Source organism: Schistocerca gregaria, chromosome X (assembly GCF_023897955.1).
Source record: "Schistocerca gregaria isolate iqSchGreg1 chromosome X, iqSchGreg1.2, whole genome shotgun sequence".
Lineage (NCBI taxonomy): Eukaryota > Metazoa > Arthropoda > Insecta > Orthoptera > Acrididae > Schistocerca > Schistocerca gregaria.
Genome location: NC_064931.1, coordinates 279,266,227 through 279,280,740, shown reverse-complemented (window position 1 = coordinate 279,280,740; position 14,514 = coordinate 279,266,227). Strand labels below are relative to the sequence as shown.

The window sequence follows — 14,514 nt, the reverse complement described above, 5'->3', positions numbered from 1 at the left end:
AATCCCTGATGCGCTGATGAAGCCCTGGAGTATGGCGTATTGTATCACAGCCGTCCACAATACGAGCACGAAGAGTCTCTACATTTGGTACTGGGGTTGCGTACACAAGAGCTTTCAAATGCCCCAATAAATGAAAGTCAAGAGGGTTGAGGTCAGGAGAGCACGGAGGCCGCCTCTACCAATCCATCGGTCACCGAATTTGTTAATCTGTTATTGAGAAGCGCACGAACACTTCGACTGAAATGTGCAGGAGCTCCATCGTGCATGAACCACAAGTTGTGTCATACTTGTAAAGGCACATGTTCTAGCAGCACAGGTAGAGTATTCCATATGAAATCATGATAACGTGCTCCATTGAGCGTAGGTGGAAAAACATGGGGCCCAATCGAGACATCACCAACAATGCCTGCCCAAACGTTCACAGAAAATCTGTGTTGATGACGTGATTGCACAACTGCGTGTGCATTCTCGTCAGGCCACACATGTTGATTGTGAAAATCTACAATTTGATCACGTTGGAATGAAGCCTCATCCGTAAAGAGAACATTTGCACTGAAGTGAGGATTGACACATTGTTGGATGAACCATTCGCAGAAGTGTACCCGTGGAGGCCAATCAGCTGCTGATAGTGCCTGCACACGCTGTACATGGTACGGAAACAACTGGTTCTCCCGTAGCACTCTCCATACAGTGACGTGGTCAACGTTACTTTGTACAGCAGCAACTTCTCTGATGAACTGCACGAAGAATTGACTCGTTAAAATTGCAGGTGTTCTCGTCGGTCTAGGTCTTCCCCAGTCACGAGTCATAGGCTGTAATGTTCCGTGCTCCCTAAGGCGCCGATCAATTGCTTCGAACGTCTTCCTGTCGGGACACCTTCGTTCTGGAAATCTGTCTCGATACAAACGTACCGCGCCACGGCTATTGCTCCGTGCTAATCCATACAACAAATGGGCATCTGCCAACTCCGCATTTGTAAACATTGCACTGACTGCAAAACCACGTTCGTGATGAACACTAACCTGTTGATGCTACGTACATATGTGCTTGATGCTAGTACTGTAGAGCAATGAGTCGCATGTCAACACAAGCACCAAACTCAACATTACCTTCCTTCATTTGGGCCAACTGGCGGTGAATCGAGAAGTACAGTACATACTGACGAAACTAAATGAGCTCTACCATGGAAATTAAGCGTTTCCGGACACATGTCGACATAACATCTTTTCTTTATTTGTGTGTGAGGAATGTTTCCTGAAAGTTTGGCCGTACCTTTCTGTAACACTCTGTATACATTGTTTTTATTAACATCTAAAAAAAACCGTACTTCGTCTACTGTCACGTGTCGTCAGGCGCATTTTCACTGGTCGTATAAACAATGTCGTTGATGCACTGTGTAACTGGAGTCAGTCCAAACAATTACTGTTCGTCTCATATTTCATGCAACGCCCAGTGTCAATTGAAAGCGCCGGTTTGTTTCCCATTACAAACAAAATGACTTTCAATGAGAAATTTTATGTTCCCATTCGATAGAACGATCCCAGATCAGTCTAGCACGATGTCTGTTTTATCGTTAAGTATATGTGTATTCAGAATGAGATTTTCACTCTGCAGCGGAGTGTGTGCTGAAATGAAACTTCCTGCGAGATTAAAACTGTCGTCCGGGCCGAGACTCGAACTCGGGACCTTTGCCTTTCGAGTGCAAGTGCTCTACCAACTGAGCTACCCAAGCACTTGAAACATCCCCCAGGCTGTGGCTAAGCCATGTATCCGCAATATCCTTTCGTTCAGGAGTGCTAGTTCTGCAAGTTTCGCAGGAGAGCTTTTGTAAAGTTTGGAAGGCAGGAGACGAGGTACTGGCAGAAGTAAAGCTGTGAGGACGGGGCGTGAGTCGTGCTTGGGTAGCTCAGTTGGTAGAGCACTTGGCCGCGAAAGGCAAAGGTCCCGAGTTCGAATCTCGGCCCGGCACACAGTTTTAATCCGCTAGGAAGTTTTATATGTGTATTGTTGCACGCTTGACAGTAGCAGTCAGCGCGGCCAGGGCAGTGCTGCCGCTGCTGGAGTACTGATTATTCTTGCTAATACATATCGATAAAACAAATATCACTCTAGACTAATCTGGGACTGCTCTATCGAATGGCCACGTAAAATACCGCTTTAAAAACCATTTCGTTTGTAACGGCAACAAATCCGATGCTTTCCGTTGACACTTGGGGTCGCACGGAAGAGGTGATGAGCACTGTTTGTTTGGGCCGACTCCAGCTGCGCAATACAATAACTAAAGTGCAAATATCTACCGAAACATCAGAGAAAATGATCTTGGCTACTCTTAGTTGAGGCACCCTGTTCCAGAGAGTTATCATCTTCGATCTGTGTTTGTTCGGAGTGGGTACTGCGATAAACAGATTCGAAATCAGTCTCAACCAGCCAGCACTAATCCTCAAGAACAGCCTGAAGAAATGGATAACTCCCCGAGGATGGTTTTTCTACCTTATGTTGGTGGCCCATCCTTTATGATCGGCAGATTATTCAAGAAACATCGAATAAAGTGTGTATTTTGCTCTCCAACGTGAGTGCAAACGATTCTTGGTTTCGTTGAACACAACCTAGGCGTAAGAAGACTAGGAATATATAAAATACCGTGGCGGTGTGGTAAATCATACATTGGCCAAACGTTTCGCACTATTAGAGATAGATGTGGTCACGCGATATTAGGTCAACCAGAAAAATCTGCTGTTGCTGAACACTCTCTTGTCACGGGTCATAACATAAACTAAGGAAAGCCTAAGATCCTGTCGGGAACTTCCACCTACTGGGACTCCGTCATTACAGGAAGTGTCGAAATATTTACAAAAATGTTCAAATGTCTGTGTATTCCTAAGGGACCAAACTGCTGAGGTCATCGGTCCCTAGACTTAAATACTACTTAAATTAAACTAATTTATGCTAAGAACAACACATATACCCATGCCCTAGCGCGGACTCGAACCTGCTGCGGGAGGGGCCGAAAGATGTATAACTAACGACTTGATTAACAGATGCACGGGATCTTAACTTAGCAAGGTATGGAAACCAGCATTGGCGCTACTAATGCACCGTCGGCCACAAACGAACTAATTCAATGATTCAACATGGACGGGGAATCGAAGTCAGGACACTTAAGAGGGTTCCAACATGTCCGACGCGCGTTCTGGCTACGGCCGTTCCGGCCGCCCTTTTCCCGCGTCACGCAATCAGGGACCGAGCCCCGTTTCTACGGGGGGTGCCTCTGGATGTCGACGTCCTCAATGATTCGTTTACAGTGACGTTACAGCTACACCCTTTGGAGCCTGCGCTTTTATAGCGAGCCTGCGCGTATGTTGGTGGGCTTCAACATAAATGCGTCAGTAAGCACCTGAAGATGACGAGATGTCTCGTTGAAACACTGGGTGGCTCTCTCAACAATATAGAGTGCGACGTCGGTCAACCACTGAGGCTGCACAACATCTATAGAATTTGCTGCTTCCTATCCCTCGTGGCCAGGGTAGTTAGCAAGTCATATAATTAATTAACGCAACTGGAGGTGCCTTGGATGAGTTGCTTAAAGTATCTCTGACATATTGCAAGATCGCTCGCAACCCACAGTGTCAGACTTTTATAACGGTACAGGTCGAATCACGTATTAGTCACTAAAACTGTTTTTCTGATCATCTGCAAGCAACTGAATCTTGAAAAATTGATGAGTCTCGGCCAGTTTTACCAAACATTCCTCTGGGTATGGATGCGATAGATTGTAAGTCGTCAAAATTATGGAAACATCGTAAGAAATGCATGCCTGAACGTAAATACAGGTGCTAGCCAACCCTGCAGGTTGCGCTGCTGCATTTGACCATGAACGGCGCCTGTGCAAGTTTCTCAATATGTTATAGGTGTCAGTCGTGGTCAGAACAGTGTTCTGTGCAGCTGAGAGGGCATCATGTCGGAGCTAAGTGGATCTGAACGTATGCAAATTGTTGGTGATCGTATGGTGCGTGCTACCATAACCAAGGTAGCAGAACTGTTTGGTGTTTCAAGAGGCATCACATCGAAGATCGCATACACGGAAAACGGAAAAGCACCATTTTCTGCATCAGAACGTGGACGAAAGTTTTTTGAGTGACCACGACAGACTGTCATTGAATCGAAAAAAAAGTGTGTGAAATCTTATGGGACTTAACTGCTCAGGTCATCAGTCCCTAAGCTTACACACTACTTAACCTAAATTATCCTAAGGATAAACACACACACACACACACACTCCCGAGGGAGAACTCGAACCTCCGCCGGGACTAGCCGCACAGTCCATGACTGCAGCACCCAAAACCGCTCGGCTAATCCCGTATCGGCATTAAATAGAACTGTGACGAAAATTAAGAGGACGACAGGTGCAGAAGTCACTGCAGAACTGAATGTAGCGCTCGCGAAAGCTGCCCGCACAAAAACAACACGAAGGGGGCTCCAAAAGCAGGGAACTGTAGAGCAAGCTGAAATTCCAAAACGACTCATCATTGATAGAAATGCATATCAGGAAAACGTGTTGTTGAAGGCATAAAACATGGACTATGGAACAATGGAAGAAAGCCATTTGGTCGGATCTTGTACACTGTGTAACACGCCCGGGAGTACAAATGGGTGGGGTACTTTAAACTGACTTCTCGTTTCGTGACCGTGCGCCCTGTCCACACCACGTACCTGGTAATCCCGCGGCGGTCGTACTGTTCTGATCCACACTGCTGTAGGTTTGCCTGAAATTGTCTATTGAAATATGCAAGCGGGTTTAGGGGAGCCACTCAACGGTAAAACAAAACTGTTCGACGTCTGGTATGAACAAATATAGTCTGAGACGATGAAGAAAGTCGCAGGTTTCACTGTTTACATTCTAATTCAGAAGTGTTATCCCGATTAATGGTTGATTAACAGTCCACAATATCATTCTGACGAGCGCACGCGTAACCGACACGACGCGGGTGATTGTTGATGATGCGGAAGCCGAATTATCGAACGAAAGTTCTTACGCTCGTCACGCATACACAGATATATGGTATCATCCTCCTTGACACTAGTAATGATATAACACTATCCGTAAAGTTAATTTTTCAGTTCTCAGTTCTCACTTGTACGAGCGTGCGCGTGACCGTCGCGGGACGGCTGATTGTTGATAATGCGGAACGCGATGACCGAACGCACGTCCCCACGCTCGCTACAAGACACTGCCACTTAAATGCTCTCTTTTGTGGTAAATAATTTTACCGATTCACATTAGTTCATTCTTGGAGACCGAACAGGGCGCGGATGATTGATACTGTACGGTACGACACGCAAAGAGAGAATACACAAATACGTTATCAGCAGCACTGCTCATTTTTAAATTACTTCTTGACGCACTTTCCTCTGAATCATTTACTTATTTGATCACTTTACTGTAATAACACTTGTAGCAACACTTCAACTTCCATGCTAACAATGTCTCTCACATGGAGACCTACACACAACACAACATAACAGTTCCGTGTCCCGCGCTCGACTCTCTAGACGCGGCTGCCCGCAAAGATACTCCACAACTAAGCCATCGATATGACAATACGCTTACAACTGTTTCCAACTTCTGACCGAGTTTACGTCCCAAGAGTGAAATATTGTGGCGGTTCGTTGATGATTTTGACACCCCTATCGTAGTATTCTATGGGCTCCATGGATGCTCTGCAAGGTCGCATTATTGACAATGGTTATTTGACCCACTGTACGAGGTTTGTTCCCCGATGGTTTTCGTCTGTTCAAAGACGACAGGACTTCTGTCCATACAGCTCGCGTCGTCCAAGTCTGGTTTTGTGAGCACGAGGATGAATTACCGCATCACCCTTGGCCACCACATTCACCAGCCTCAATATTATTGAGCCTTTGTGATCTACTTTGGAGGGAGGGGTGCGTGATCGCAACTCATCCCCATCATCTTTATCTGACTTACCACTATTTTGCTCTAAGAATGGTACAACATTCCCTTGAAAACCACATAGGACCTGGATTCATCCATACCGAGACGACTGGAAGCTGTTTTGAATGCAAACTGTTTTTCTACATCATATTAGGCATAGTAATGTGGTGTGTTTTTATTTTTTTCATATTTTTGTCTCCCCTCTGTACGTTAGCTTCAGTATTAGAGGCAAACTTAAAATAACCACATCAGATTGTGCCATCGGGGTCCAAGTCATGTAAAATTAAAGCAGTCAACAGCGTTTGTTTTCTGGGCACGTCCAGCTAAGGTCGGACTAACTAGATTGCAAGCCATGAGAGTAATATGTTCAGTTTCGTCTAGCCAGTAGACAACGCCCATGTTAGTAAGGAAGAACCAAATGCACAAATGAGATCCAATAAGGAGCCCGGTCACGTGTGCACAGCGTCAGCGAGGTATACACTAGAGCGTATCACGGTACGAAGTGAGTTCATGCTGGCAAGGCGGCCGGTTTTATTTCTTTCACGAGGTTAGATATCGACCTCCCGTCTGAGGACACAGGCATAGGATTGTGTGCGTCTGTCTAAAATCTGCTCATCATATTTGCTGTGTATCCGAATCCAGTTATACATCTGAAAGTGACAGTTAAATTTGTTTACATTTTGAATCAGTGTATTCTACGGTTTTCTTTTCGCCCCAATTTTTTTTTAATAAATTTCATCTAGTCCCGAATTTTCTAGTTTCCTTCTACCTTAATACTGTCGCAGTAGCGCTTCCCCAAACAAACTTCAACATGAAAGTGTCTTGTCCGCACGGCTCTCCCCCGTCGGATGTTCGGGTCCTCCCTCGGACAAGGGTGTGTGTGTCCATAGCGTAAGGTAGTTTAAGTAGTGTGTAGGCTTAGGGACCGATGACCTCAGCAGTTTGATCCCATAAGACCTTACCACAAATTTCTAAATCTTTTCAAAGCATCTTCAAGCCCGGCCACACTTTGTAAGTTCCCGTACCCATTCACTCCAACTTTGTACAAATATTTTCCCACAGGAAGCAAGGAAAAACCGGATGTGAATGCTACTCTTATTAAAGGTCCGATTACTTGTTGCTTGTCAAAAATGACTGACCGCTTAAAGTTTTATTTCATTTGTTTTAACAATTCAGGTGGGAAATAAAGACGGTATTTAAAATTTTCAGTGTATGTTCTTGTTCGCACAGTAGTTCGTTCCCTAAATAAGCTTCATAGGCAAAATTCTAGTGTCCAAATATCTTTAACATCCGTGGTATATTCCTAATTTTCCTGATTTAACTGATCAAAATAATTTTTCTTGCTCTCTCGGGAGGATCTTTAATGCGCAGTGCCTATGACGCACAGATTTCAGAACGCCAAATTTTAATTGACTCTAATTCATATTCATACAAAGGAGTAGAAACTTGGTAATCAGCCCAGTTTTAACGGATGATGTGGCAAACGATTCTATGTGGAATTTTTGTAAGTGGTCAGTCACTCACAGTATCCTGAGTTATTATTTTAGCCTTGTCTGTGGTATTTTATCGATACGTTAAGGTGGTTTTCGAACTGTGACTTTTTTACAGTGTGGGATGTTATGATCCCGAGAGTGAATGTCAGTAAAAAGAGGTGAGAAATGTGATTTTGACGGAGTTAATATTCGATGTTTTTTTAAGATTTATGCGTTTCAGTTACATTTGCCCCGGACTGTTTTAGCAAGAGAGCTGATGACGTCCCTGCTGTGTGTGCTAACCCAAACTACGCGCATGTAAATTTACTCGTACACATACACTGTTTCCTTCTTCGTATTTACATAAATGATCAAACAACTCGTAAAATTTCACGAATTTGTAAAATTATTTGTCAGTTACTATTCTGGCACGTTTGTCAAATAAAGTCCTAGTTTAACGTATTTCAGAGAACTGGCAGCAAAATTAACAAACAAGTTTGAATGTTTACGCTTGCGGATGACAAACAAAAGTTAGTTTCTTTGCAGTCTTCCAACAGTACTGATCGTACAGGTAGATGTGTCGGCCCGCAATTTAACTGACAAGTAAAAAAATTACTAACATTTGTACCATTGCATACTGACAAAGAAACATCAACAACTTCACCTCAAATTCTAAAAAGGAAAAAGCACACTTGGAAGATACTGACCCCAGTAATCGATCCTGCGAAAAAAATGGGCCTTAATTCTGATAGTACGCAGTTATGACTTTGTGAAAGTACTTTTTTTAACTCCTCGCACCGGTTGTTTGTCACTGACTGAGCTAAGTGAGTAAGAGGTTTGTGTTCATAATGTCACTGAACCAACAAGCGACGATGCGGCACCTGCAGGAGTTTTACGGAATGGTTGTTAGATCTCCTTTAGAAGGATATCATTCCAAATTCTGTCTGACTGGCACGTTAGATCGTCAAAATCCCGAGATGATTGAAGGCCCTGCGTTCCCAGTTGGGGAGAGATCATGCGACCTTGCCGGCCAAGATAGGTTTTTGCAAGCATGAACACAATCAGTAGAAACCCTCTCCGTGAGCGGGTGGGGATGATATTGCTGAAATGTGAGCCTAGCAAGGCATGGAGGGAAACAAAACACATCTTAAAATATCGCCGGCTTATTGCTGTGCTGTATGGTTGGTGTGTATGACAACCAAAACTGTCCTGCTGTGAAAAGAAATGGCACCCAGACTATCAATCCTGTTTCTCGGGCCGTATGGCGGGCGGCAGTCACGCTGGTAACCCATTGCTCTCCGTGGCGTCACCAGTCAGGTCTCTGCTGATCAGAAGGACTCATCACTAAAGACAATTCTACTCCAGTCTATGAGAGCAACGCGCTATTGGCATCCTCAATTTGTGAAGCTATTTCTCTTGAATAAATCATCCAATTTTGCTGAAAGTGTTACTACTGTGTCCAGACTAAGCGCCTGCAACTCTCGCTTCCCGCGAAGCAGACTGGAACAGCGGGCCCCGGACCGACTAGGGGTCAGCATGGCCGGTCGTCCCGGAAACACATCAGGAGGCGTCCACGGCGCCGCAAGAGGTCGCTACAGCCGCGGACCTCTTTCCTTCCGCTCGACACGTGACAGCAAATAGAGCCAGCCATGTCCATGTGCCAAGCAGTATTTAGGCTGGCGTAGGAGCCTGGAGAGGCAGTTCACGCCGAGCGAGCCTACTGCTGTCATTGTAGCCGCCGCGTCATCGTCCACCGCCGCCAGTGTACGGGAGCAGGGCCTCTACTCGTCCTCGGACTCAGGTGACGGCTACGTGGACTCCGCGCCGCTCATCACGAGACGCCCGGGGTTGGTGAAGTTGTGTGGTTACTACAGACAGTTTATGTTTGGAAGAATCTCTGACTTACTTATTTGTAGGCTTGGAGGATCGGTCCTACCTCACGAATATTGTTTTGTAAATTTTGAAGAAAGACTTTAATTTAAATAAAAACGCTATAACTCTCACTTTGAGATTTTCCTATCCGCTGACGGCGGATGTATTAGTTATCACCTGTTTACCTGTACATATGCATCATATCTAAAGATTTCCGTCCCATTCGGATAATCCTTTGTGAAGCTTCCTTTCTTTTCCTTAGAGTGTATATACACTACTGGCCATTAAAATTGCTACACCAAGAAGAAATGCAGATGATAAACGGGTATTCATTCAGAAAGGCCCGTACCGGACCTGCAACATGCGGTCGTGCATTATCCTGCTGAAATGTAGTGTTTCGCAGGGATCGAATGAAGGGTAGAGCCACGGGTCATAACACATCTGAAATGTAACGTCCACTGTTAAAAGCGGCGTCAATGCGAACAAGAGGTGACCGAGACGTGTAACCAATGGCACCCTATACCATCACGCCGGGTGATACGCCAGTATGACGATGACGAACACACGCTTCCAATGTGCGTTCACTGCGATGTCGCCAAACACGGATACGACCATCAGGATGCTGTAAACATAACTTGTATTCATCTGAAAAAATGACGTTTTGCCATTAGTTCACCCAGGCTCGTCGTTGAGTACACCACCGCAGGCGCTCCTGTCTGTGATGAAGCGTCAAGGGTAACCGCAAACATGGCCTCCGAGCTGACAGTCCATGCTGCTGCAAACGTCGTCGAACTGTTCGTGCAGATGGTTGTTGTCTTGCAAACGTCCCCATTTCTTGACTCAGGGATCGAGACGTGGCTGCACGATCCGTTACAGCCATGAGGATAATATGCCTGTCATTTCGACTGTTAGTGATACTAGGCCGTTGGAATCCAGCACGGCGTTCCGTATTACCCTCCTGAACCCACCGATTCCATATTCTGCTAACAGTCATTGGATCTCGACAAACGCGAGCAGCAATGTCACGATACGATAAACCGCAAGCGCGATAGGCCACAATCCGACCTTTATCAAAGTCTGAAACGTGATGCTACTCATTTCTCCTCCTTACACGAGGCATCACAACAACGTCTCACCAGGCAGCGCCGGTCAACTGCTGTTTGTGTATGAGAAATCGGTTGGAAACTTTCCTCATGTCAGCACGTTGTAGATGTCACTACCGGCGCCAACCTTGTGTGAATGCTCTGAAAAGCTAATCATTTGCATATCACGGCGTCTTCTTCCTATCGGTTAAATTTTGCGTGTAGCACGTCATCTTCGTGGTGTTGCAATTTTAATGGCCAGTAGTGTACATGTAAAAAGGTTTCCATTCTCATTTGTATTTTGTTTTAATATATTTGTTTTAAAAAAAGTTTCATTTGTCCGGATTTAAGCGCCGCACCCTGTATGCCTCGTCGACACAAAGAGCGCAATAACAGCATGTGAGTGAGATCCAGCGGGACAGAATGATTGGTCTCTAGGAAGCGGGTTTGTTTTAACGTGACGTTGCGACTCGTACAGGGTACAGTGATGCGTCTGTGGAAGCAGTGTATAAAAGAGGGTCGTACACACCTTTGAACAGGTCCTGGACCACACAGTATAACAGCAGCACGGGATGACTACCATTTTGTCCCCAAGGGCTTCGTCTACAGTGTCAGTTCGTCGTTGGAGTGCTGCAGCGGATGTGGACATGGGTGCGTCGACTTTTCGCGCTGTCTGCTGAGGACTATGCGGGTGGTACGCAGGCCATTGCATCAGTTTCCAGTGAACAGAAACCACCAAAGCCTGAGACTACAATTGGTACTTGAACGACGTCACAAGTGTGATTAATGGCCAAATGTAGGTTTACTGGGGGTGGCACTTCAGGTCGTGCTACAGTGATGGGCGCTTATGTGTTAGACGCTACATTGGTGAAAGCAATAGAACAGACTGCATTACAGAGCAGCATAGCGGATAATAGTCAGGTGTTCTCCGCTTCTTGGTTCTCTGCTGAATATGACATGCGATCTCATGTCCTTCGTACTGAGTAGAATCTAAACATTAACTGCTACGTCAGGAAGGTTGTAGAGCTAGAGACACTGGCCCTCCTGCAGGCAGCTCCCGACTCCATAGTTCAGTAGTGCAATTCCTGGCCCCATGTGGCGACGAATGAGCAAGCCTATCGCGATGAACGACAGTTACCGCTTCTTTCCTAGCCCACACGTCACCCAGAAAAATGTCTGGCATATGGTGAGGAGGTAACTTATTCGTCCTGGTCGTCCTACAACCACTGTCGATGTTTTGTGGTCGCGGCTACAAACCACTTGTCTATGTATCTTATCCTTGGTCTTGTAGTTTACATAAATAATAGTGGACAGGAAAGAGAAAATCTTACCACTTAAACGATTCGCAATACACTGACTTCCTTTATTTTTGACCATGTTTTCTTGAGGATATTCCATAATTGTGGGAATTCACAAGGAAACGTCACCAAGTTGACCTCATATTTTAAGCAGGATGAAGCACGCTTGCGAGATATTAGGCTCTGCAATCGATCCCACGTGAAAATTTGATGAGTAATTCTGACAGCATGCAGTTATGACCTCGTGAACATAAAGCTTTCTAGCGGCGGGTTTCGTCTACTGTTCTGTACGTACAATATACTGGGTTCTTTTTTGTTTTGGAATAATGTCAACACGAATGTTTAAGTGTTAATACAAACAAATGTGCTCAAGTTATAGATGGATTTTTCGTTATGTTTCCTTTCGAACTGTTACCTAATAATTTTACTGCGTAACGCTTAATTCAATTCCTCAAGCAGAAGTGGATGAGTTAAATATCCAAACTGAAACTGTCCTACAACGGAAATGGTACGTTTCGAGGCAAGGGTTCCTGTTCAAAGTATTACGTGCTCACCCAACCCTGCAAGTCGTAGAAGTTTGTAACGGAAATTTCTCTGTATATATACAGGGTGAATCATCTAAAACTTGTACCGCAAATATTGCGGAAATGGTGAGTGCTATTGATGTGCGATTTCCATAGAATGGATTGAAAGTTGCTCGTACTGTTAGCCAATCGACAGATTGTAATAATACTTAGAAACTGTACTTTTGTGCAAACATACACTTTTTTAATGAACCAGTGCCTGTTGACATGGACAAACTAAAAGTAGGGTAAATTAGAATGTTAGTGGTGTTTGTTTCAGAATTCTAGTGCTGAAGTACTGGTGCCAGTAACTGCCTGTAACGACGAGACAGCATTTAAAGAACGTTGTCACTCTGGCCGAAGCTCACATCGATCCCCAGGAGTAGTGTCGAGTTGTTAAACCTGAGAACAAAATACTTGAATTTGCGGAAGCCAAATATATCCAGCAGTTGACAGTATCTTTTTCCACCTTAAGGTACTGACAATACAGAAGCTTTAGTGTCTTCTGCTCGATATTTTAGTAAATTAAAGTTCTTCTTGACGGTCCTGAAAACGAGACCTTTTACTTCTTTCCACTATTCCAAAAGGTGAAAGCTCGCTTCATGTAGCTGTTCGACCGATGTGACTGTAGTAAAAGGGAAACCTCACTGTCTTCATCGTCATCCTTAAGTAATAAAGCATCGCGCGTCAGCCTGCTATGTTGCTTTATATCTAGCACGCCTTCATTTGTGACGTTGACTGTGACTACTGCAACGAATTTGAAGTGTATACATAATAGCACAAAGAAAACACCGTATGATTACTTTTGCCGTATAGAATAGTTAGTCGAATAGCCTCATATAATGATGCTTTCCAGTCTTGACTTGCGAGCTCTCCTTCTTTGACGTTTAAGTGTAGTAATTTGAAAGTCATTCCTTACCACTCCTGCAGGTGCCGCATCGTCGCTTGTTGGTTCAGTGACATTATGAACACAAACCTCTTTCTCACTTAGCTCAGTCAGTGACAAACAACCGGTGCCAGCCAGTCAGACAGAATTTGGAATGATATCCTTCTAAAGGACATCTAACAACTTTATCAATCAATGACAAGCCAAATAACTGCTTGCAGAATGGCCAGGGGTGGACCAACGCGTTACTGCCTTTCTCTATTTGTGAAGCTCTTTCTCTTGAATAAATCATTGAATTTTTCTGATATTATAATTATTTCTTCGTCTGTACATCACATCTAGGGATTCCCGTCCTATTCGGATAATTGCATCGTGGTACATTTTTTGAGTGTATTACGTGACAAATTATGTAGTTCCCCACTCGGAGGGCCTTCGAGGCGATGACTAATTTTCAGAATTGCATCGTAAATCAATCTTGAATACATTATATTTTCTTTGTATTTTCATCCTGGAAAAAAGTGCTATGGACTCAACGAAATTCCTACGCAGCTTTGGATGTCTTCCACATGTACATAAAAATATCACTGCGATCACTTAAGAGTACTGTAATGACCATCTTTTTACGGAGTTAGCTGATAACTAAAATACGATCGAGTAACACTAGACCTTAATCACGTGTACACGTCATGCACTGAGGTGAAAAAAATCGTGGGGTATTTTCTAATATTGTGTCTGACCTCCTTTAGAGGAGCAACTGGACGTGGCATGGACCCAACAAGTCGTTGGAGGTACCCTGCAGAAATATTGAGCAATGCTGCCTCTATAGCCGTCCATAATTGCGAAAGTTTTGGTTGTGCAGGATTTTGTGCAGGAATTGAACTATCGATTATGTCTCATCAATTTTCATTGGAATGCATGTCGGGCGATTTAGGTGGCCAAACTATTCGCCCGAACTGTCCAGAATGTTATTCAAACGAATCGCGAACAATTGTGGCCCGGTGACATGGCGCATTTGCATCCATAAAAATCCCATCCTTGTTTGTCCTTGAATGACTTCAAATGGTCTCCAAATGGCCGACCATAATCATTTCCTGTCAATGATCGGTTCAACTGGACCAGAGAACCCAGTGCATTCCATATAAACACAGCTTGCATTGTGTCTTGTTGATAACTCGGGTCCATAGTTCCGTGGGGTCTGCGCCGCACTCGAACCCTGCCATCAGCTCCTACCAGCTGAAATGGGGTCTCATCTGACTAGTCCACGATTTTCTGGTGGCTTAGGTTACAGTTGATATGGTCACGAGCCCAGAAGAGGCGCTGCAGGCGATGTCGTGCTGGTAGCAAAGGCACTCGCGTCGGTCGTCTGCTGTCATAGCCCATTAACGCAAATT

The 14,514-nt window shown here is 44.6% G+C and overlaps 1 non-coding gene across 1 annotated transcript; it reads right to left on the bottom strand.

The window, feature by feature from the left end:
- Positions 1–1,658: 1,658 nt before the first annotated feature.
- On the bottom strand, positions 1,659–1,732 carry Trnas-cga (transfer RNA serine (anticodon CGA)). Its single transcript has one exon. It is a non-coding gene; the product is annotated as a tRNA-Ser (tRNA).
- Between the last annotated feature and the right edge of the window lie 12,782 nt (positions 1,733–14,514).